The sequence below is a fragment of the Ovis canadensis genome, chromosome 17 (assembly GCF_042477335.2).
Source record: "Ovis canadensis isolate MfBH-ARS-UI-01 breed Bighorn chromosome 17, ARS-UI_OviCan_v2, whole genome shotgun sequence".
In the NCBI taxonomy this organism is placed as follows: domain Eukaryota; kingdom Metazoa; phylum Chordata; class Mammalia; order Artiodactyla; family Bovidae; genus Ovis; species Ovis canadensis.
The window spans coordinates 23,112,039-23,136,483 of record NC_091261.1 but is presented as its reverse complement, the minus strand read 5'-3'; the positions used below and the strand labels follow the sequence as shown (position 1 = coordinate 23,136,483).

Sequence of the window (24,445 nt, the reverse complement as noted above, 5' to 3'; positions counted from 1 at the left end):
ACACGTATTGATTGATTCAAGGTTTGCTATAAACACAGGCAATAGTCATTAGGTTATCCAGTTCTGCGTACGAGCAACTTTTGGGGCTTGCAAATCACTGAGTAAGTGAAGGGCAAGGAAAACTAGACAGTAAAAAGGCGAGGCTCGAAAGGTAATTGTCAAAATGCACTCTGCGTTTCCAATGCGGTTCGGTGGGCACGGTGGGAGTGTAGATGAACATTTCGGAAATAAACACTGAAAGCGAAACTTCACCGGCAGGTAAGGCACAAGTCCGTTCCCCCTGGACTCAAGGAGGCAGGGGCAGTAGTGTTTTCTCCTTGGAACAAGCGGGGCGTGGGGCTGGAGGCGGGGGAGGCGGCGCGGGCTCAGCGCTCGCGTCGGCAGGGCCGGGAATTTGGAGAGGATCCCTGGTCGGGCGGCGGTGGCGCGCGGGTGCGCGTGTGAGCGAGCGAGCAGGCGGGCGGGCGAGTGCGCCGAGTATTGGCAGCCGAGGAGTGGAGGCTGGGCGGCTCCGACTCCCTGACGCCAGCGCGACCAGATCAATCCAGGCTCCGGGAGCGAGCGAGCGGGCGAGCGGGCGGGCGGAGGAAGGAGAGGCCGAGCCGCTGAGCCCGGGCCGAGGCTCGGGGAGGGACCCTGCGAGCGCAGCGCGGCGCAGCGCCCGGTCGCCCGGACCGGGGCCGCGGGGGACCCGGCTCGCCCGGCCAACTCGTGCGCCCGCGCGGATGGGCGCGCAGCCAACCCGGTAAAACGAAACAGACCCGAACCCAACTTTCCCCTCCGCCGCGTCCCCGCCCTCCCCTCGGCGCTCCGGGCTTTCCAGCGCCGCCGCCTCGGGCTGGGGCGGGCGCGGGCGGGCCGGGTGGCCGCGACGGAGCGCGGGGCCGGTGGCGCGGACTGCGGCGGGGAGGGGGTCTCTTCCCCGCGTGGGGCGGATCGGGGGACCCCCACCCCCGCCCATGATGGCGCCTCCCGGCCGCTCTAAAGGAGCAAACCTGCCACCTTTTGCCCTCGGCGCCGGACCAGCCGGGCTGGGCTCGGGCCGCGGTGCCCCCCGCGTCTTTGTTGGGTCTGCGGTGCGGAACCGCGCTCCGAGGCTCCCGGGCTCCCGGCCCTGGCTGCGCCCGGCCCTCTGCGGCCACCCTCCCCCTCCGCCCGTTTCCCTTTCCCTTCCTGCAGCCGGGCCTGGGCACTCGGCGCGGCCCGCGGGCCCATTGTGTCCCGCGCCGGCCCGGGCGACCCCTGCAGGAGTCGGAGGGCGGCCGCCGGCGCTGCCCTTTCCGCGGAGTCGGGCTTGCGCCAGGGGGACACCCGGTGCCCTGGGTCCCTCCGCGTGCGGGGCGGGCTCCCTCCTCTGCCCCCACTAGCCTCTTGGGGGTCGAGGTCAAGGAAAGTTCGCACCGAAATTCCCTCTAATTTATTCAAAGGTCTGGCGGCGGCGGCGTGTAAATTTTTTTTTTTTTTCTCTTCCGCCTACCCCCCCTCCCCCGCGCCAAGTCTCAGAGTGTCGTCTCATTCCTTTCCCTTTCCCGGATTCGATTGCCTCACTGCGTGTGTGTTTGTGAGTTCGCGGTGCAACAACTGTTCATTTACTCTGCGCTCGGTCTTTGTTAAGTGTTTCTCGGGGTTGTTGTTGCGGGAAGGTGGGGGTGGTGGGTGTGAAAGAGATGTGGGCTTGTTTTTCTAGTTGATTTATATATATTTATATATGAAGGCTTCCAGGGAGAGCGTTTTCTTGATGTACTTTGGGAAGGGCGGGGGAACCGATGCCTGCAGGATCTTACAACTACAGTAGCTGCGGCTTTTGTTTATTTTGCGGCGCGGACGTTGTTTCCATGCACTTGCAAGATCGCCGGTAAGGCACTTCCCTTTCTGAAAATCCGGGCGCGTCTCCCAGCCATCTCCCGAGAAAGCATCGTTGTCGAAAGGGCTGTGACAACCGGCCCCTGTTTGTTTCCCCTGAGGTTCTCTTGCCATTGTAGCTGAAGTTTCTTGAGTAGGTGGAATGACACAGAAGTTGCCTGATTTCTCGGTGTGCTGTTTCTGCTGCTGAAACTTTGAGCACGCCGCTCAATAGCAGAATGCCTTGATTTCAGAATATTTCTCGCTCTCGTGGCCTGCCGTGGATAGCGTGCTTACATTCAGGAACACAATGAGAAAACTGTTCTCTGCGCTCTGTTGATTTTTCATCTTGTTTCTAATAACCGCCTGATGCTTTATTGGAGGTAGGTGAGCTGTACTGGAGCCATGATTGAAAAAGAATCGGGACCGAATCAATGTTCACAGCCCCGGGATTTTTCAGTGGTTTAAATATTTTGCATCAGTGTTACTCTGTTGGAGGGGCCAGGCCTGAATATGCTGTAACTGATTTAAGTGTTTGTGCTCTCCTCTCCCTCCGTCCTTCCCGTTTGCAGTTATTTGATATTTCTGTGCAGGTGGTGTACATTTGTGCACTATTGCAATTCTTTAGGAAACTATAACCAGGGTCTTGGGAGGTGGTTTTCTAGAGGTGGGTGATGCCAAAGCCTCTGGAGGATCCGGGCAGGATCAGGTTTCTTCTGAGGGTAGGGATTTGTCCTTGATTTAGTTTTGACCGCTCCAGCCATAGGTATGTAACAGAATACATTTTTCCTTTTTTCAGTGTCCTTTGGTGTTATACCCCTGAGGAGCTGATGACCTTTGCATTTTAGAGAATTGACAATTCTTAGGCCATTTAAAATGTTAACTTATACCTCTTGGAATTCAGTTTTCTACTAAGCTCAATGAAGCATTAAAAGGAAGTATCTCATTTTTCCAAATACATTTATTAGTTGAAAACTAAATTGCAGTTTGTAATTTTGATTTCTAGTAATTCTGGGTTTAATAACTTGGTTAGATTGGAAAAAGAATAAACTTGAGTGTAATTAGATGAGTGTATTTAAGCTGCAGTCACCGCCATAATCAAGGCCAAGTTGTGTGTGTATAAAAGATCTCATTTGTGTAGTCTTACAAGGCTAATGGAGGCATCATTGAGGCTTTATAAATAATGTAAGTTGTGTATAATGTAGAGTCTCCAGAGACGGCACAGAAAGCATCATTACCAGCCTTTTCAACCTGCTTGAGATCTTAAATTGATTTACAGCACTGAACTGGTGCAAAATGATACATCAGGATGACATAGGGTCAGCCTGTAAAAGTCTATGATGTCAGCCTATTAGTTCAGTCATCATAATTAAACCATATTACAGGGGCAGCTGAGCAGGAGTCTGGCGTTATCCTTCAGATATGGGTGGTACATGGATTCTGTTTATAGCGGAAATGCGGAACTGGTGAGGAACGCTCGCATTTCTGGAAGAGAAGAAAGGCTTACAGAACTCTGAGTTTCTGAAAAGAAGATAAATTAAGGGATGTTAAGTCTGCGTTAAGCAGCTTTCCATTTGGTAGTGGACAAGCAGATGCTTTGGGGGTGCTGATAAGGACCTTTGCAGCTCTGATCCCTGCACTGAATCATGCTTCATGTGAGCTTGAATTTAACTTGGCCTAAGGGACTTTCTAAAATATCAGAGAACCACATACTTCGCATCTCTGATCCTTAACATGGAGTCGCACTATATTGATGTATCCGCTGGTATGTTATTTCTTGAACTAATCAGAGTTACCAGCTCTCTACTGGAAACAGAGACACTAATATTTGAATTGAACATATGAAAAGTTCAGGAAAAGAAGATCCTTATTTTTTGCTTAAATTTCTGGCGCTCCTTGTTCAGTGTATCTGTCATCGGGGGATGACAATCTGGTAGCCATATTGTGCTGTCCAATCTGGTAGCCATAACCACATGTGGGTATTTAAATTGGAATTAATTAAAATGAAATAAAAATTCATCTTCCCAGCAGCACTAGCCACATTTCAAATGCTCAACTAATGTGGCTAGTGGCTACCACATGGCACAAGGTATACACAGAATGTTCGCATCGTCACAGATGGACAGTGTTGGACACTGCCCCTCTAGAACCTTCGCCTCTCCTCGCCCTTGCTTTCTACCCATCTTTCAGCTGCTACTCTGCCTGTTACGTCTGTGGATGAGTTTGTAGGGTCAGAGACAGAAAGAGCTCCATCACTTAATTTTGCTGTTTTACTAGTTGCTTTTGTTAAAAAAAAAAACGCTTGGAAGTAACCATTGAAGCTGCTGTGTAAAGTGAGGTTGACTTTTCTGTGGATCCTATTTATCATTGGTGTCATGGACTCTAATTTGATTTGGAGCTTTGGGTAGGAGAAATAATGGTAGCTGATTTTTTTTTTTTCCCCCCCAGGTATCCTTGTCTTTAATGCTCGTATCTCATTTAAGCCTCAAAGCTTCCCTAAATACTGCTGTCACATTTTACAGGTAAGGAAACTGAGTTCAGAGCAATTCATTGTCTTGCCTCAGGCTACATAACTAGTGGTTATATTCTTAGCAGTGATAGGAACCAGGCAGCCTCACTCTAGATTCTGTCTTTTTTTTAAACTGTTCTCCCCCTTTTAACTTACTTTTTTAAATTGGAGGGTAATTGCTTTACAGTGCTGTGTTAGTTTGCTGTACAACAATGTGAATCAGCTTTAAGTGTATACGGGATCTTTACTCGTAGCTCAGTGGGTAAAAAGAATCTGCCTGAAAGGCAGGAGACCGGGGTTTGATTCCTGAGTCGGGAAGATCCCCTGGAGAAGGAAATGGCAGTCCAGTATTCCTTCCTGGAGAATCCCATGGACAGAGGACCCTGGCAGGCTACAATCCATGGGGTTGCAAGAATCAGACACGACTAAACCACCACCATAAACATATGCTTCTTTCTTGAGTCTCCCCCCACCCACCCATAGAGCCTCGCTTTTAAATATATTAATATATCTAGAGTACCTAACTCATCATTGTTTTGCTGGGCTTTATTATTCTGGTATAGACGTAACTTTATTTTTACACTTTTAGGCAAATTTGCCTTCTCTTACTGTGCTCTACTGGGTCATTTTCTGTTGTCCTTTAAGTGCTTAAGAACGGAAATAATAATGATCCTATGTATCTAAGCAGGACATAATTGGAGGAATAATTCTGGCATAAAAGTAATGCATTTCAAAGCCAAATTAGTTTTATCTCTGCTCTTCTGGAAACCTATCACTTTCTTTTCCCTTGCTGTTTTCTTATATAAATCACAAACTGATGGTGCTTAAAAAAATGTTCCAGGAGTTCTGTTCATCTCATTAAAATTAATCTTCCTTTAGTTGGTGAACACTGTATCTTGAGATGCAAATCATTCACTGCAAATTCCTTGGAAAACTTTTTTCTTTACATTTAATGTCTACTTTAGTGTAGTTTTGTAGTTCAGCCATTGTTAAATTTGGGTGGAGGGCAGGGCCATCAGGGCTGTTTAAGAAATCTGATGAAACCCTGGATCCTCTGTCTCACTTGCATCCTCTAATCCAAACATGCTTATTTGCTCTGGTAAGCTTGTGTGTACACAAAAGTACCCTAATTGCGTGATATTTCAGGTGAAGGACATCCATGGGCCTGCCTTGCCAAGTGTGCTTATAAACACAGGATTTGTAATTTCCTTTATAAAGAGTAGAGATACTGAGTGTTAAAAACTGCTCAGATGACTTTCTGCTCCAGTTGGTTCCTATCGAGTTGAGCGATCAGGATCAGGGAGGGAAGGCGGACTTGCCTGAAGTCACCAGCCAGTGATTGGAGGAGGGAAGCCCATACTTGGATGACTCTCACTGTCAAGTTCCCAGGTGTTTGTTTTTTATCCACCATGCCTGCAGTGTTTCTGGGCTTCCCTGGTGGCTAAGATGGTAAAGAATCCGCCTGTAGTGTAAGGAGACGCTTTATTCCTGGGTTGGAAAGATCCCCTGGAGAAGGGAATGGCAACCCACTCCAGTATTCTTGCCTGGAGGATCACATAGACAGAGGAATCTGGTGGGCTACAGTCCACAGGGTCGCAAAGGGTTGGACACGACTGAGCAGCTAACACTTTCACAGTGCTCCTGGGGCTTTTGGTCTGATCATATCCAGTGTTAATTGGAGAAGGGAGGAAAAGAATTTTTTGGCATGATACTGACTTTGTGTGCCCAATATTGTTTGAGATGGTAAGGGATAAAGTCTGATAGCCTCACAGAGACTTTTTTACACATTAAAATTGATTTTTTTTTAAGAGAAGGAAAAGAAAATACCTCATTTAATCAATGAAACCTTTCTAGAAAATGGGAGATCCAAGATACAAAGCTCAAATGAAATCAGCTCAAGATTGAGGTATTTAGGGAAGGAGCTAGGGGGTACTAGGGAGAGAACTGGAAGGTCTAAGGAGAAAAAGGATAATTTAAATATAACAAGGTAGAGAAATTTGACATTAGTTATAAAATGACATTGAGGTTGATGAAGTTTTTTCTGTTGTTGTACTTCTGTTTGTGGTTTTTCTTTTCTTTTTGGACCGCTGTTACCGGTTTATTGTAAAAGGGTATGTAAGTCAGGAACAGCCAGATGGAAGAGATGCACAGGACAGGGTACCAGAAAAAGTGCTCCATGCCCTCTGCAGGCACCCCGCTCTCATAGCATCTTTTTTTTTTTTTTTTAAACCGAGGCTTGCTATTTGTTTGGCAGCATCAGATCTTAGTTGCCACACGTCAGATCTTTGTGGTGGCACCTGGACTCTCTAGCTGTGGCTTGCGGGCTTAGTTGCTCCGTGCCATGTGGGATCTTAGTTCCCCAACTGGGCATTGAACCCGTGTCCCCTGCATTGTAAGATGGACTCTTAACCACTGGACCTCCCGGGATATTGTGTATTCACCAGCCTGGAGGCTCTAGTCTTAAACATTTTGGTACCAAGACGAGCAGGACATGCTTTGATAGCAAATAGAGGCATCTCCACTTTGCCTTGAACTGAAGTCTCTTGACTCTTTATATCCATTTTCTGTTATTACCTCGTAGTGCAGCTATTCTGCCTAATCTGGTGATCTGTCATCTGATTTGCTGCAAAAATACCTGAGGTATTTTTAATACTTCTTCTGGAGTTACTTTCTTTAAAAAGAAAACAAAAAAAGCTAAGCTAAGTTGCATGAATGTATTTACTTAAAATCTAAGTCTAAATCTTCACTTTGGTGTTCACTATTTTTTTTTTACATTTTAATAGTCATTTTATTAGTAACAGAAGAATCTCCACTAGTATTTACATAGTACAAAAAAAGCTGTTATTACCCCTAAAATGTGATATAGCAGTCATCCGTCATAACAGCAAAAGAACGAGAGGAAAATCCCTTCGTGTTATAATTCACACTAATTTTGCTAGTTTTTCATTCGAACATTACAATGAAGACCTTATATTATAAATTGATGTGGTATGTTTAGAAATTAAATTACAAAATAATACAAATCCTTTCAAAGTATAATGTGCCAGCAAAGTTTAGGATTCAGGTTTCAGATTAGGCAAACAGTTTGATTCTGTGAAGTGTGTAAAGTTTGGAAGGAAGAAGGTAGGAAGAAAATAAATTATTTCACAAACATTTTTAAAAGATCAAAAAAAGATACAGTGTTTAAACAGATAAGTTAATGTTCTACCTTGTTGGGTCCAACATACAGAAAATACTTACCTTTTTTTTTTAAGCAAACTGTGTTCCTTATTAAGATAGTGTCAGTTTTAAAGACATACTGCTGATCCTAGGCAAAAAAGTAACATTTACAGCTATTGCTGGCTGACTTGCAAAAGTAGCAGGCCCTGTAGAACATTCATTTGCATAATGAAAACTGCCTTTCAGCCGGGAAAAACCAATCTTTAATAAACAGTTCAACTCCAGTAACTGCATCAGGTTTTTAGGCAGATACTAGAAAGTGCAGTATTTGAGCAGTTTAACTTAACATCGTTGTGATTTTTTAATAATCTAAAATGAGAACTTTAGGGAACATCTTTGTGATTTTTTAATAAGCTAAAATGAGAACTTTAGGGAAGATTCCCTCTTGAAGATAAAGCTTCAGCCTCCAGTTTGAGGGAGTCCATGCCTGGCACTTCTCCCGAATTTCTGCTTGGTTCGTGTGCTCAGATAGGAGCCTTATTTAGAACCCAGGTCTATGGTGTGTGGATTGATTTCTTAACTAGTTTTCTTGAGACAGACAAGCGTGCGTTTCAAGGAACACATATAACACACACAACAGTTAATTATGCATTTATATGCTTTTAACCTCATAATGAAAATAAAAATTCACTAATGTCATGTTTGCAAAAAGGATGCAGGAGTCTAGCTTTTGATTCAAAAATATATGCATACTTATTTAATGCTTTATTTGTAGTTTCCTTTTAATTTTAGGGCAGCTATGTTGTATTTTTTCCTACAATCTCAAATAGTTAGGGTATAGTTACTCAAAGTATTCATTCATTTTACCTCTCCTTGTCTATCTTCTGTGGTTTCTTTGCGGTGTGCTTTTGCAAAGTGGAAGTTATTTCAGACCTCTATAGTTTTGTTTTATTTTGTTTTTTTAGTTTCGAATACCACAAGAGAAAAAAGGGAACTAATTATCTTTCAAGTATTATAATTAGGCATTAAATTAAGTCATTATTTAGTTAGCTAAATGCAAGATCTTTTTGTTTTTTTTTCAACTGAAAGAGAACATGTCTTTTTAATGAAGGAGAAGGGTATGAAATGTCTCCTTACTTGATAATTTTGATGTAGTATAGTAATGAGCATATGCTGCACTTAGTCAGCAAATCTTTATTAGTTCAGAGTGGCTCAGTAATTAGTGAGAAGACAGGAAAAAGTGAAAAATTAGATGTAATATTGCAAGAGTTGTTACATAGTGTTAATAATATAGGGGTAAGTTGTACAGAGAGCACACATGAGGTCTTCTGTGGTGTGGAAGGACCTGTAGGTTTGCATGGGTCAAAGGATGAGACATGGGGGCAGAGGAGCAGCTTGGAAGACTGGAGGGAACATAAGCGTTAAGAGAACTTTCTGCCGTGATAGAAATGTTCTGTAACTAATGCTGTTCGGTACTATAGCCGCTCATGACAAGTGGCTGTTGAGCATTTAAAATATGGCTAGTGCAACTGGGGACTACATTTTTAATTTTCGTTAACTTCTGTTTAAATAGCTACCTAATTAACAATGAGCTCTCTTTTTGGACAGCACAGATCTGGAGGCTAGCATGCAGCTCCAGAGGGTATTCCCACAGGGCGTATTCCTGACGGGGTCCTACAGGGCAGCGGTCCCCAACCATTTTGGCACCAGGGACCAGTTTCATCCAAGACAGTTTTTCCACAGACAGAGGTGGGGGTGGGGGATGGTTTGGGGATGGTTCAAGCACATTACATTTATTATGCACTACCAACGTAATGTGCACTTTCTGTTATTATTACATTGTGATATATAATGAAGTACATACAACTCACCGTAGTGCAGAATCAGATCATCAGGCATTAGCTTCTCGCAAGGAGCGTGCAGCCGAAATTCCTCACATGCCCAGTTCTCAGTAGGGTTCGCGCTCCTTTGAGAATCTAGCGCCATCTGCTAATCTGATGGGAGGCGGAGCTCAGGCCACAACTGGAGTGCTGGGGAACAGCTGTAAATACAAATAAAGCTTCCCTTGTTCACCCACTGCTCACCGCTCACGTCCTGCTGTGTGGCCCAGTTCTTCACGGTGGGTTGTTGTGCCTGGAGTTGGGGACCCCTGATGTAGAGTGATGTAGGAGAGGTGTTCCCCAAGGGGAAATTGGATGAGGATTTGAGGACCTCAGCATGCCTGAATAAGGAAGCATTGGGAAGTCACTGAAGGTGTTTGAACGTGCAGTTTACACTGGAGAGGGTAAAGCCTATGTACCAGCATGTTGATAAGAAAGCACTTTGAGTTCTCTCTCTGATGGAGTGGGTTTTGTGAGTGAAAAAGTTATTTGACTATAGAGTAATGGGAAAGAGAGATGTCAGAGATTATGCTTAAGCCTCCAATCTGTGCGTGCATAGTTACGTAGTCGTGTCCAGCTCTTCGACTCCATGGACTGTGGCCCTTTGGGCTCCTCTCTCCATGGGATTCTTCAGGCAAGAATACTGGAGTAGGTTGCCGTTTCCTTCTCCAGGGGATCTCCCTGACCCAGGGATCAAACCTGTGTCTCCTGCATCTCCTGCGTTAGCAGGCAGATTCTTGACCATTGGGTCAACTGGGAAGCCCTTCCAACATGAGTGGGTAGAAAATTAATAAAGCTTTTACTTAAGAATAGAGAAGAACTGGTTGTGGAAGGAAGGTTGTGTGAATGATAAATTAGAACTGACAGGTTGAATGTAACGTGGTGTACCCAAGTATTCTACAGGCAAGTTAGAGACACATAGCTAAGCTAAAGTCTGTGGAGGGCTCGGAGCTTTCTGAGGACTCCACATAGTAAGCTGCTGGGAAGGACAGTGGAACATCTAGGAATGGATGGGCATTCGGAGAGGGTCATGAACGCAGGAAATGGGAGCTGGTGAGTGGACCCTTCCACTGATGCCCACAATTAGGAACTGGTAGACAGGAGAGGCATGTTTGAAGTAGACCAAAGAAGGAACTGGAAGAAAGGTGTGGGGTCAGAGGCATTAAACTAGGAAGCCACAAGGAGAGGGATCCTAGAGGAATCCCTGGGGAGTGTATTGTATGGTTCAGGGTGAAGGAGAGGAGGTCAGCGTTCATCAAGTGAATGCAGCTGAGGTGAAGAAGCTGCGTATATTAAGAGAAATAGTCTTATATACCCTCAAGTGACTTACGTTTCAAAATTGATGAGACTTCTTCATATTTGAAGGTTGAGGGAAAGAAGTTAATGGACAAAGAACCAGCACAGATGATGGAGTAAGTGATCTGGAGACGGTGACAAAACCACAGTCATGGCAAGGAGGGAGACTGTGGAAGAGGCAGATTGGGGTCCATAGAAGAGAGGGAGGCAGATGGCAGCGCTCAGGCCAGCTTGCGCTGGTTTCCCCGGTAGTGAAGGAGACAGGTCAGTCCCTCCATTGGGATAGTGAGCGGGAGTGGAGGATCAGAAACCAGTACTGAAAGTGTGAGAATACTGGAGACGTTTGGGAATAACCATCATCGGTGGCATGCTAGGAAATCTATGGAGAACTTAAAGTTTGAACAGCCTAGGGAAGCCTGGGGTAGAGCTTGATGTGACTGTAGAGCGGACTAGTAATTGTTGCTTTTTAATGTTGATACAACTTTGTGGCCTGAAAGTAAGGTTGAAGAGTACTGGCAGAGATGATTCTGGCCTGGGGAGAGCAAACAGGTTAGGAAATGAGGCATTAGAGTCAGGTTGCCTGGGTTTAAGTCCATACTCCTAACATTTACTTACCTTTTTTCTTTTTTTTAAACTTTGAGAAAGCTACCATTAACTTTTGAACGTCAAGTTTCCTCATCTGAAAAAATAGAGATAGTAGTCTCAGCCTCAGGATTGATATAGTAAAATGAGTTATCCTTCCATATTTCATCCAAGATGCTGCTAGTCAAAGATGTTATTTCATATGCTGCTGAGGGACCACATACCATTGATTGTAAATTTCCTGGTTTGGAGCGGGTGCATCTTGCCGTCAGCGACGTAAAGAATACATGGAGGACTTAGCCTGGGACCTGGCACATAGTGAGCATTCAGAAAATGATAGTGTTCATTTGTAAGAGGCAATGTGATTTTGGAGTCTAGAATGTTAACGAGAGCAATATTGAATCCAATATAGATAAGGGGTCACAGGTTCTAAGGAGTCTTATGCATTAAACGAATTGAAAAGGGTTAAGCAATGAGAATCCTGATAAATGAAATTGTAAAATATCAGGTTTGGGAATTTGTAGAGCAAGTGTTTCCCTGACAATTCCAGATAAATCTTTTTAAGAAAAGTATAATTGAATTAAGAAAAGAATCTCCTTTGATGATTTTTTTAAAAGCTGTTTAAGTTGCCCAGAGCTTTTAAAAGTATTCTGAATTTATCTTTGTGCTTATCTTACAGTGTTCATCAGTGTTAAAAAAATTTTTTTTTGACTCAGAGAATGCATGCTCAGTGCAGAAAACTTCTGGCATGGATTCTTGTCGTAATGTCAGAGTGGAAGGGGGAGATTGATTCTTGATGGTCATTGATTGAGTGAATTGATTGTCATTTTCAAAAGATAGTGGAAGGGTAGTATTAATAGCTACCTATAGAGCTCTTCTTTTTCATCATGGCTTTAAAGGCAGAAACCATAAAGGAAAAGTTTATACATTGAACATCTGTGTGACCAAGCACACATTGATGAATGACCACACACAAAAACACAACCTTTCAAATCTGCAGCAAGTTACTTTTCTTTGTAAGAAACGTTTTAAATCAATAGGAAATACACCCCTGCAGAAAATTGGTACATGGACCTAGAGAGTATCGTACCAAGTAAAGTCAGACAGACAAAGACAAATATCACAGGATGTTATTTCTACGTGGAATCTAAGAACATAATACAGTGACCTTAACTGCAGAATAGAAACAAACTCACAGACAGAAGATAAGCTTACGATTTCCAAAGGTGAAAGTGAGGGAGGGATGAACTAGCGATTTGGGGTTAACAGATACACACTACTGTATATAAAATAGATAATCACTGTGTAGTACAGGAAGCTGTATTTCATGCCTTGGTATAGCTTGTACTGGTTCGTCGCTGTTCAGTCTCTAAATCATGTCTGACCCTTGTGACCCTGTGGATGGCAGCACACCAGGCTTCCCAGTCCTTCACTATCTCCCAGAGTTTGCTCAGATTCATGTCCGTTGAGTTGGTGATACTATCCAACCATCTCAACCTCTGCTGTCCTCATTGCCTTTTGCCTTCAATCTTTCCAGTGAGTTGGCTCTTTGCAGACTGTAGCCTGCCAGGCTGCTCTGTCCATGGAATTCTCCAGGCAGAAGTCCTGGAGTGGGTAGCCATTCCCTTCTCCAGGGGATCTTCCCGATCCAGGGATTGAACCCAGGACTCCTGCACTGCAGGTGGATTCATTACCGTCTGAGCCACCAGGGAAGCCCAGTTTATAATGGAAAAGAATCTAAAAAGAATATAATCGAAATCATTTTGCTGTACACCTGAAACACTATTAACCAACTATGCCTCAATAAAAAATAAATTCTGATAAAGTTGGTAAAGGGCATGAGCAAGCAATTCACAAACAAATGCAAACTAATAGCAGTGAGATGTTCTGCTGTGTCCTGGATGAGACTCGTCATTGGAATGGGGACAGTGTCTTCTCTTTTACTTAACTGTATCATTCTTGTGGACCAGGAAGGATCAGTCTAGGGAAACTGTACTTTTCTCCCTGAAGGAAAGGAAGCCAAAATTTCCCTGCCTCCTGAGAGAAGCAGGAGTACAAAGAGGTACCCAATAAATCTAAGTTGGCATTTTAAGAGACAAGTCAGCTCCATCCCATTTCCTTAGTGTTGCCCCACGCCCCTCGTGACTTTGGGCTCGGAGTCTCCTTGTTAGCACATGAGCTGTTCCCGGCACTTCGGGTCTGCCAGTTCCAGGCAGTGTCTCAGTCAGCTGGCATGATCAGTGCACCTTAAGGACGCCAGTGCTTCATAGCAAGATGGGCCTCTTTCTCTCCTCCCTGAGTCGTGGTCTTAGATTTGAGTCGTTGCAGTGTCTCCTTTTTCATATGAGACACAGCGATGGTCTTGAAACATGGTTTTGATTGTTGAGCTAGACTGGCTCATAAGGTGTTAAAAAATAACAAGTTCCGTCACATAGTAAAGCCTCGTATAAAGTGAAAAATATTTCAAGTTAGGCATCAGCATTTAATTGTCTCTTGAGGGTGATACTGTAAGTCTCCTACATACAAACAGGTTCTGAGAGCCCGTTCGTTAAGTCCAGCTTGTTGATAAGTCCAACAGAGTTAGCCTAGGTAGACCCAACTAACACAATCGGCTATATAGTAGTACTGTACTATAACAGATTTATAATACCTTTCACATAAGTAATACATTAAAAACATAATAAAGGGACCGTTTTTAATCTTACAGTACTTTGAAAAGTCCAGTAGTAAGGTACAACATCTGGCATGCAGGGGTACGCTTGCATCTCGAATGTCCACAGCTTGAAGGTTCATGTGTAGGGGACTTATTATAGTTAAGATTGTGGGTGTAAGAAAGGCTTTTCATGTGATACCAGTTGGTGGTTGGGTCTTTACCTACTGAAGTACACTCAAGTCTTATCTCAGCATTGAGTTTTTACCCGGCTGCTAGACAGAAGAGAATTTGTCAGCATCTTCTGCCCCACCATCTTCTTTCTTTTAAAATGATCTGCAAATATTTCAGCATTTGGCGGGGGGCGGGTAGGCTTTTGAATCTCACCCACAGGCTTACCCTTGGGCCTGTTGCCTCTCCTCTTCATTCCTAAGTCCTTTTGGGGGACAGTGACTGGGAGCAGGGGGCCTGAACCGGTAAGCATTAGGCAGACACATCCCTCAGACTCTTTCAACGAAGTTGGGGAGGGAGGAGCCATGCCAGCGCCAAGAGTCTTTTGATTTTATCAAAGTGTGTCTTTAATTTTATGGGTAGCCTTGCAAAGGGCGTGGTAACGCTGCAGTGAGTGTCTCTGTAGGAATTACACCCTCAGCCCTCTGTCGTCCCACCTGTTATAGCTTCCTGTTGTGCTGTGTCTGTTGCTGGCTTTGCAGTCTCGTATAATTAATAACAACCTCTTTCTTTACCCAGTGTTCGTGTTGTGTGCTCAGGACTTCTATTCAGTTTGTTCAAGCTCTAGAGAACATTTGATTCGTTTCAAATGGCCGTCTGTTAAACTGTGAACAAAATTAACTTGATTCTCGTTGAAATGATCGGTATTCAGACCGTGTTGATACCTTTTGTTTGCATGGAAATGCTGAAGACTTCTGTCTTGTCACGCTGTGCAGGCTGAGATATTGATCTGTAGTCCGGGAAAGCCTCCTTTAAAACTAGGTGCACCCTCACTTACTGGTTCTGCTTTTTGTTGAGCCGGTGTTAATCGATTCTGCAAGTATTTCACATGTCCAGCACTGAGTTCTCTCTCGGGGAGGGAGAGAGCAGCGTCTCAGTCAGTGTTTTCCCTGCAGAAGCAGTCTTAAGTACCGATAAGAGGAGACTATGATTCTTTGGTGGCTCAGAGGGTAAAGAGTCTGCCTGCAGTGCAGGAGACCCAGGTTTGATCCCTGGGTTGGGAAGATCCCGTGGACAAGAAAATGGCAGCCCACTCCCGTATTCTTGCCTGGGAAATCCCATGGATGGAGGAACCTGGCGGACTACAGTCCATAGGGTTGCAGAGTCGGACACGACTGAGCGACTTCACTTTCACTTTCATGATCATACAAAAAGTTGAATAACAAGGCATCATTATTCATGCTATAGCATCTTTGAGGGTATAACTCCAGTAATTGGGATGGCCTTTTAAAATCAAGGGATTGGAAAGAAATTGGATGCAGTTGATAGCACTGTGTCCTGCCCACTTCCAGCTTAGTGGATGGATTCTTTCAGCAAGTTTTTGAGAGTCTTTATTTATACTTCTGTTGGTGACATGAGGGGTGATAAATGTAGGATTTGCACCGAGAGCTTGTAACTTTGGGGAAAACATGAACCTTGTCTAGTTGGCTTCTGTTTTAATAGCTTTTATTAGAGTTATCTTAGAAGAGAATGGCCACCCACTCCAGTATTCTTGCCTGGAGAATTCCATGGACAGAGGAGCCTGGAGGGCTACATGTGGGTTGCAAAGAGTTGGACATGATGGAGCGACTAACACTTGCGCTTCACTTTCATTCAGTTTATAGACTGCGTTCCTTGAGGGTATGTGGACAGTGTCTTTATGATTTTTGTGTTAGCCCAGTGATTCTCACTTTGCACATCAGAATCCTGTGAAGGACAGCCACTGCACAAACACCAGGGCCCATCCCTGGGGGTCTGATATGGGGGTTATGCTTGGGAGCGTTTAGAAAAAGTATCACAAATGAGTTTCACATACAGCAGCATTAAGAATTGTCGGCCTGACACATGCTAGTTTTGAGTGAATTTTTTCATTTTGATGTCTTTAAATACGTGTCAGGAAATATGTAGGTCCCTTATGAGTGTGAATGATGTCTCGGTACCCAGCAGTGCTAGGCGCCGGGTGATACCTACCCTCGGTGCTCCATGCTCCCCAGGTAGTTCTGAGGGTTACTGCTTTCCACCCCCTTTTTTTCTCTGAGGAGAAAAGAGAAAGAATTATGTGTCTTTGAAAGCTTCCTCTCTCCCTTCTTGAAGAAATCAGCAATTCCTGGTGTGCTGGAGTCTAGAGGTTCAGTTCAGGTCAGTTGCTCAGTCCTGTCTGACTCTTTGCGACCCCATGAATTGCAGCTCGCCAGGCCTCCCTGTCCATCACCATCTCCCGGAGTTCACTCAGACTCGTCCATCCAGTCAGTGATGCCATCCAGCCATCTCATCCTCAGTCATCCCCTTCTCCTCCTGCCCCTAATCCCTCCCAGCATCAGGGTCTTTTCCAACGAGTCAACTCTTCACATAGCATCATTCCTTCCAAAGAAATCCCAGGGCTGATCTCCTTCAGAATGGACTGGTTGGATCTCCTTGCAGCCCAAGGGACTCTCAAGAGTCTTCTCCAACACCACGGTTCAAAAGCATCAATTCTTCAGCGCTCAGCCTTCTTCACAGTCCAACTCTCACATCCATACATGACCACTGGGAAAAGGTGGGGGCTCATAAAGACAGCAGTTGGGACCGGAGGCCCCAGGAGCTCACAAAGAGGAGAGGAGTATTAGAGAGTGGAGGCTGTCTGCGGAGTCTGGAGGAGCGCGGAGGCTGTCTGCAGAGCCTGGAGGAGAGCGGAGGCCGTCTGCGGAGTCTGGAGGAACGCGGAGGCCGTCTGCGGAGCCTGGAGGAGCGCGGAGGCCGTCTGCGGAGCCTGGAGGAGCGCGGAGGCTGTCCGCGGAGTCTGGAGGAGCGCTTGGGCGTCACAGCTGTGGGGAGGGCAGCGCTGTTACCACCAGCATCTCATGGGGAGAGGCCAGGGATGTGGCCAGAGATCCTGTGATCCCGAGGGTGAGAAACCCTGGACCAGGGGAGAACCAAGGGGACCAGGAGGCCGATGGGACCCAGAAGTGGTTGTGTCCCTGACCACTGTTGCTGCCACACCTGTCTGCTGTTGGCTGTGTCCTTACCCTCTTCCCCAGATCCTCCGGAGTTGAGAGTACCTGTTTTGCCCCTATCTCTAGACAGCATTATGACTGCCAGCTGTGTATGAGCCATTAAAATGAATATCTTAATATTTTCTAGAATAAAATGTGATAGTTTGCAGAGTCCTTTAGTTATTTTCCATCTCTACAGTTACTTGAATGGAACAGTGTTCAGTTCAGTTCAGTCGCTCAGCCGTGTCCGACTCTTTGCAACCCCATGAATCACAGCATGCCAGGCCTCCCTGTCCATCACCAACTCCTGGAGTTCACTCAGACTCGCGTCCATCGAGTCAGTGATGCCATCCAGCCATCTCATCCTCTGTCGTCCCCTTCTCCTGCCCTCAGTCCCTCCCAGCATCAGAGTCTTTTCCAATGAGTCAACTCTTCCCATGAGGTGGCCAAAGTACTGGAGTTTCAGCTTTAGCATCATTCCTTCCAAAGAAATCCCAGGGCTGATCTCCTTCAGAATGGACTGGTTGGATCTCCTTGCAGTCCAAGGGACTCTCAAGAGTCTTCTCCAACACCACAGTTCAGACGCATCAATTCTTCGGCGCTCAGCTTTCTTCACAGTCCAACTCTCACATCCATACATGACCACAGGAAAAACCATAGCCTTGACTAGATGGACCTTAGTCGGCAAAGTAATGTCTCTGCTTTTGAATATACTATCTAGGTTGGTCATAACTTTTCTTCCAAGGAGTAAGCGTCTTTTAATTTCATGGCTGCAATCACCATCTGCAGTGATTTTGGAGCCCCCCCAAAAATAAAGTCTGACACTGTTTCCACTGTTTCCCCATCCATGTCCCATGAAGTGATGGGACCAGATGCCATGATCTTCGTTTTCTGAATGTTGAGCTTTAAGCCAACTTTTTCACTCTCCTCTTTGACTTTTATCAAGAGGCTTTTTAGTTCCTCTTCACTTTCTGCCATAAGGGTGGTATCATCCGCATATCTGAGGTTATTGATATTTCTCCCGGCAGTCTTGATTCCAGCTTGTGTTTCTTCCAGTCTAGCGTCTCTCATGATGTACTCTGAATGGAACAGTGTTAACCTCATGAAAAAAAAAAAAAGAGCCAGTAATTTTTGTTCTGTTTTGTGTATATTTTCAGTAAAGGACCTGAAGTAAAACTGGAAGAAAACATTAAAAAAAAAAAATCTAGTCAGTCAGTCTCTGAGAAAATCAGAATGAAAGGCGACTTTACAATCTTAACAGAGGCTGGCTACTAAAAACTTATTTTTTAAAATGTTATTTCTCGGTGAGTTAAAGTTGCTCAGTTATATCCGACTCTTTGTGACCCCATGGACCATACAATCCTGGAATTCACCAGGCCAGAATAGTGGAATGGGTAGCCTTTCCCTTCTCCAGGCGATCTTCCCAACCCAGGGATTTAACCCAGGTCTCCTGCATTGCAGGCGAATCCTTTACCAGCTGAGCTACCAGGGAAGCCCAAGATTACTGGAGTGGGTAGCCTGTCCGTTCTTCAGCAGATCTTCCCAACCCAGGAATCAAACCAGGGTCTCCTGCCTTGTAGGTAGCTTCTTTACCAGCTGAGCTACCAGGGAAGCCCAGGTTATTTCTTAGAGCATCATTTATAAAGGAAAGCTTTGAGATAGCCCAAGTGTTTCCCTTTTAGGAGTGGATAAGAAAATACAGCCTGTACTTCTACTTTTTTAAAAAAGAAGAAACCTTGAAAAGTTCTGAAGATGACGGTTGTGATGGTTGCATAATGGTGTGAACATACTTAATGCTACTAAAGTGCACACTTAAAATGGTTAAAATGAAAATTTATGTTTTGTATATTTTCACCAATAAAAAAGTGCCATATGAAAGAGGAAAAAAAACCCACTACACAGTAATTGGTAAAAAAATAAACTAGATTTTAAAAAGAGAATAATCAGTGAGAATGTAAAGAAAATGAATTTCTTAAGAGGAGTTTAATTGTAATGTTCCACAGACTCATCACAAGAATAGAATATTAATAGTCAAACACATAACATGGGCTGTTAGTGTGAGGTAATGGTACTAATGGCCTTGTGTAGTTATAACTTCTTATCCCTACTTTAGGCTCTTTAGATTAAAATGGACTTAATTTCTTACTTGCTGCCCTGGTAAAACTCTTGGTTTTTCCATGTTCTAGGAAAGTGGCAAGATACCAAGAAGGAAAACAACACCAAAAACAAAAGTTGGGGCGGGAAGGAGCTAGAGGGATTAAAATAAAACTGTAAGCAAATCCTTGCTTGTCAGTTCCTCTCCTTTATGCATGAGACAAAGGAGGAGGTTATTCAGGAGAAGCAGGATGGTAGAGGGGTTGCCTTGGTAAGCCCTTAACCTTTCTGCACTTTGGTTTCATCATCTCTAAAACAGTGTTTACGTCATGGGATTCCTGTAAGGATTAAGAGAGTTAATAGGTATAAGAGCTTGGGACAGTGCTTGGTGCTTCATTGTGATGGTGGTGGTGGTGAGAGCAGAAGGCTTTTCTTGCTCTCTCTGAATACTTGAGCTGTGTTGGAAACTGACGGCACCATGGATACGCTCTTGCGTGATGTTTCCCATAGAACCACTGGCATGACAGCCCTTTGAAGTGGGTGGTGAGAGTTTATGGAGGCCTCGAACTGGCATGTTTCAGATATTCTGTAAAGACTGCTGCCAATACGATGAATTTCAAGAGGAGCATAGAGTGATTTCTGTGACGGAATAGGTTTTTAAGTTTTTATAATAAAACCATAGTTAACTCTGTCATCTGTATTTTCCACAGCTATATTAGAATCTTGAACAGGCATTTCTTTAGAATTTGGTACGTTCTCAAGAGTATGGAATAGTTTTATGATTAGTGTAATAAGCAGAATGTGCTAAGGAATGAAAAACTTCTTTGATAAAAGTATAATGCATATTTGAGAAGTAATGGTTAATTTTTATTAAGGCTGCTTTGGATGATGCATTCTGTAGTTCATCCCCACTGATGCACATGGTTGATAGCTTAAACTCGTTTGGATTTCTGCATCAGGGTAGGTAACAGAAAGCCCGGGGTACACAGGAGATGGAGTTGTGGTGAGGAAATGGCACAGGTTTTTGTCCACCCTCCCTTAGATAATTACAGAGCCTGAAGACGTCCTGCGACTCTTATCACAGTCAACCAGGTAATGTGGTTCTTCCACCCTTCACGCCTCCCCTCCACTTAGCAGCTGTGAGCTTGGTGATTCTGGAAACTGTAGCCTGCCCAGTTTTTTTCTACTGTACCTTTATGTAAGCCCTTACCGAATTATTCAGTTAGATAGTGAATTAGTGGAGAGTAAAGTTGCTTAGAAAGTTGAACATACAGAGGAGGAGAACTTGCATTCGGAAGCCTTCCAAGTGCGCTCTTGTTTATTGGGTTTTTCCACCCCCATTGGTAAATAACTGACTCTGGGGAGGCTAATAGGTAGAACTGGACTAAACAACTGACCTGAGGTGAAAGAGGTCTAGGTTTGTGGTGCAGGTCTCACCTCATTCTGTAGGTGATGCCTGCTCGTACCCATAGCATCCTTTCCCTAACCCAGTGAAAGACAAGCGCTTCTGCTGCTTTTTTGCTCTTAGCTGGAGGGAGCTCTTGCTGTAGGTGAAGCGGGCGGCCGCTCTCTGCTCAGTTTCTCCTCCTGAAGGCCTGTTAGTCCAGCTTGGGTTTTTGGCAGATTGAGAACAAGATGTCATTGATTGTGAAGGGGAGTGAAATCTGGCTGATCTCAATGTTTGTTTCAGCGGTTATGTAAACTTAGATTTTGAGGAGTTATTTTATTCTTCCAAATAACAGATTGACATACTGGGAAAGGACAGGACCGAATTGCTTTTGAGGTATCTGATTAATACAGAACATTTCTTTGGTAAAAAAATTAATGCATTGAAAAATGTGAAGGATATTTGAATTATTAATGGAAGGGGACTGGAACGGGGAGGAAACTTATTTTTTGTTATAGCATGCCATTTTGTAAAATTGAGTTTTTTGATCATGTGGTTGAATTGCTTAATAAAAAAGCATATTCCCATCAAATGTCCTATTCATCCAGAATTAGGTTGTATATCCCAAATCCATATATAGGAATACATTTCTAGTAATCCTAGTTTAGTGATAATTCTGTTCTATACAGAAACACTTTCATTGTTTTTTTTTTTCTTTATAAAAAGATAAATCTTGCCACCTGTTAGTCATAATATTGTCTTCTGGGGCCATGTAGAACAGATCTCTTAACCTACTTTCAGTATTTATTATTGGGGTTTTAAATTGGAAACAGTTATTGGTTGTAAGTAAAAATGGTCTGCTCTCCTCCTCTCCTCTCCACCAGCTCACTCCGTAAAGTAACTGCTTGTTCAGATTTGTTTCTTTCCTGGCTTTTCAAGGTACACGTATATTTTACATGTACAGGGTTTGTTTCCATTCGAGTTTTTAAAATGAGATTGTACTGTGTGTAGTGTTCTGCAGCTTTTTTTTTTTTTAAACTGAACAGTTATCATATGGTTTTTTTTTCCATGTTAGACGTGAAAGGCTGTCCTCCCCCTACTTTTTTACCGGTTAACATCATTGTCGGATGTACTATAAGTTAATCATTCCCTTATTGTTGGACCTCTGGGTTATTTGGTACGTGAATGGTCTTGAACATAGCTCTTGCTCATGTGAGGATGCTGCCTCCCTGGGAGCTGTTTCTCCAGCTGTTTCCCCCATAACTCTCATACCACAGGGTCTACAGGAGTGGGGGTCTCCGCACTGCCCCCTTCAGACCATTCTTCCAGCATCCTCCATAAAAACACCCAGCTCTGACTGTCACGTCAGACTGTGCCACACTTCCCCTCCTTATTATTCACTCCCCATCCTCCACCCTCATCACTGCAGGATTTACCGTCCTTCTTCCCTCTGTTGGGGCTACCTTGGTGGCTCAGACAGTAAAGAATCTGCCTGCAGTGTGGGAGACACAGGAGACATGGGCTCGATCCCTGGGTCGGGAAGATCCCCTGGAGAAGGAAGTGGCAACCCACTCCAGTATTCTTGCCTGGAGAATCCCATGGACAGAGGATCTGGTGGGCTACAGTTCATGGGGTCATACAGAGTCAGACACGACTGAGTGACTAACACACACACTCACACACACACACACACACACACACACACACTCTCACACTCACACTCTCTCTCTCTCTCCATCTCTCCCCCTCTCCCCCTCCTTTCTACCTCCCGTGATCATTCTTGAGAGAAGCCTGGTGGGCTACAGTTCCTGGGGTCGCATAATCAGACATGACTGACTCACACAGACCCACTCCCCTTCTACCTCCCATGATCATTCTTGAGCTACTTCTTTGGTGACCTTTGACTCCACCTCAGGTATGCCATCTCATAGGGCTGTGATACGGGATTTTAACAGATTCCAGAAAAATTAAACAGACATCACCAACTTTATGGTTAAGGATTTTCTTCGTGAAATGCATTTGTTCATAGCCGTAACTTCAGAATGTGTTAGCCATTCAGTTATATGACTCCATGGACTGTATAGCTCTCCAGGCTCCTCGGTCCATGGAATTTTCCAGGCAGGAATACTGGAGTCGGTTGCCATTTCCTCTTCCAGGGGATCTTCATCACCCAGGGATTGAACCCTGACCTTCTGCATCTCAGGCAGACTGTTCACCATTTGAGCCACCACAGCAGCTAAGGTCCGACCGTTTCTGCTGGACTTATCCAAACCTTTATCATCTTGACCCACAGCAACTGCTGCAGCTTCCTAACTGGTCTCCTTACTCCTTCTTGCCCCGTCGCTCCTCCTCCTCCTGCTCCCCCACCTTCCAGCCTGTTCTCAGCCCAGCCACACCATAGTTGCCCCATGAAGCTGGCAGTGGGCCCACACTGGCATCTCTGCTCCCAGCTCAGTTCAGAGGGGAGGAAGCTCCAGAGTGCTTGTGGCTTTGCTGTCTGCTCCTCTGCCTTCCCTCTCGCCATCCAGGCCGTGCTGACTCCGTGCTGCCCCTGGACCATGTCAGGCACATTCCTGCCTCTTGGCGTCTGCTCTTCCTTGCTCCCCCTCTGCTTGCCATGTACATCCTCAGACTGGCTCCATCTGGCACCTTTTTAGGCTTCTGTTGGAAGATCACCTTCTCAGAGAGGTGACCTGACCACTAGAATGTAGGTCTCATGAAGGCATGAACTTTTTTTTTAAAACTGTTTTTTCCCTCTTGTTCAGTGCTGTGTCCCCGTGCTTAGAATAGTGTCTAATAAAGGGGGCCCAGGTTTGATTCCAGGGGAAATCAAAAGGGGCCAGGGAAATAGATCCCATATGCTGCAGCTAAGACCCGGAGCAACCAAATAAATATTAAAAAAAAAAGAATAGTATCTAATATATTCTGGGGGTTTGTCACATGAGCTGAATGACTGCAGTGGTTATCAGCTTTTCTTTTTATCATTTTCTTTGTACAAAGTTCAAACTTCACTGGACAGACAAAAGCTAAGCCACAAACTTTTGTTTGTGTAAACAGAATATTAAAATTAGCTTACTGTGAACCCACTCTGTAAATATGTTACTTTTCTCAGCATGTTAGAATTTTCAAATCAATTTTACATATTCCCATTTAAGGCTTGGAGAAGGCAATGGCACCCCACTCCAGTACTTTTGCCTAGAGAATCCCAGGGACGGGGGAGCCGGGTGGGCTGCCATCTATGGGGTCACAGAGTCGGACACGACTGAAGCGACTTAGCAGCAGCAGCAGCAGCAGCAGCATTTAAGGCTGGTAACAACCCAGTGGGGTAGGTGGTGAAATCAAAATTTCATGGAAAAGCAAATGGAGGCTCAGAGGTGTTTTATTCAAAGAGCAGGTGCTAAGTGGAAAGCTTCCCTTTAGACCTGCCTTTCTTCATTCCAAGTGAAGCTCCTGTTTTCTCACTTAGAAATGTCTTAAAATGACAGAAACATGGTGGGGATCTGATCTGAAAGTCTGGAGACTGAGTCCTAATTTCTCCCTCTGGATTTTGGCCTGCCTTTTGTTTCTGCTTCGCAAGCACATGAAATAAACGGTTCGCTTTAAAATTCCTGACAATGACAGAGCAACAAGTTTTATTTCTCTCACCTGTGGAGGAAGTGGCCTCCACCCAGTTTTACTGAATTAGGAGGGAAGTGATTTTTTCAAGTGATAAAAAGAAATAAAATTCCACGTTCTTCCCAGAGGAGGAGTTAACAATTGGGAGAGTGGCGTGAGACCACATGTTGGTTTGTAAAAGGATATAACTTGTAAAGATGTTTCCTTTGATGCCTGTGATGAATATGGATGTGTTTCCCTTTTAGAGGG

At 44.6% G+C, this 24,445-nt stretch overlaps 1 protein-coding gene across 12 annotated transcripts in view; it reads left to right on the top strand.

The window, feature by feature from the left end:
* The first annotated feature begins 337 nt into the window (after nt 1-337).
* The window catches only part of SMAD1 (SMAD family member 1), an 82,533-nt gene continuing 58,425 nt past the window's right edge, over nt 338-24,445 (top strand). The window contains exons 1-2 of one of the 12 annotated variants that reach the window (XM_069556766.1): nt 814-2,225; nt 4,291-4,364. The gene's annotated coding sequence lies outside the window, so the exon portion shown is untranslated. Of the gene's footprint in view, nt 746-813; nt 2,226-4,290; nt 4,365-24,445 lie in introns of those variants that run through there. The other 11 variants (XM_069556769.1, XM_069556776.1, XM_069556768.1 and 8 more) reach the window with 11 other exon arrangements.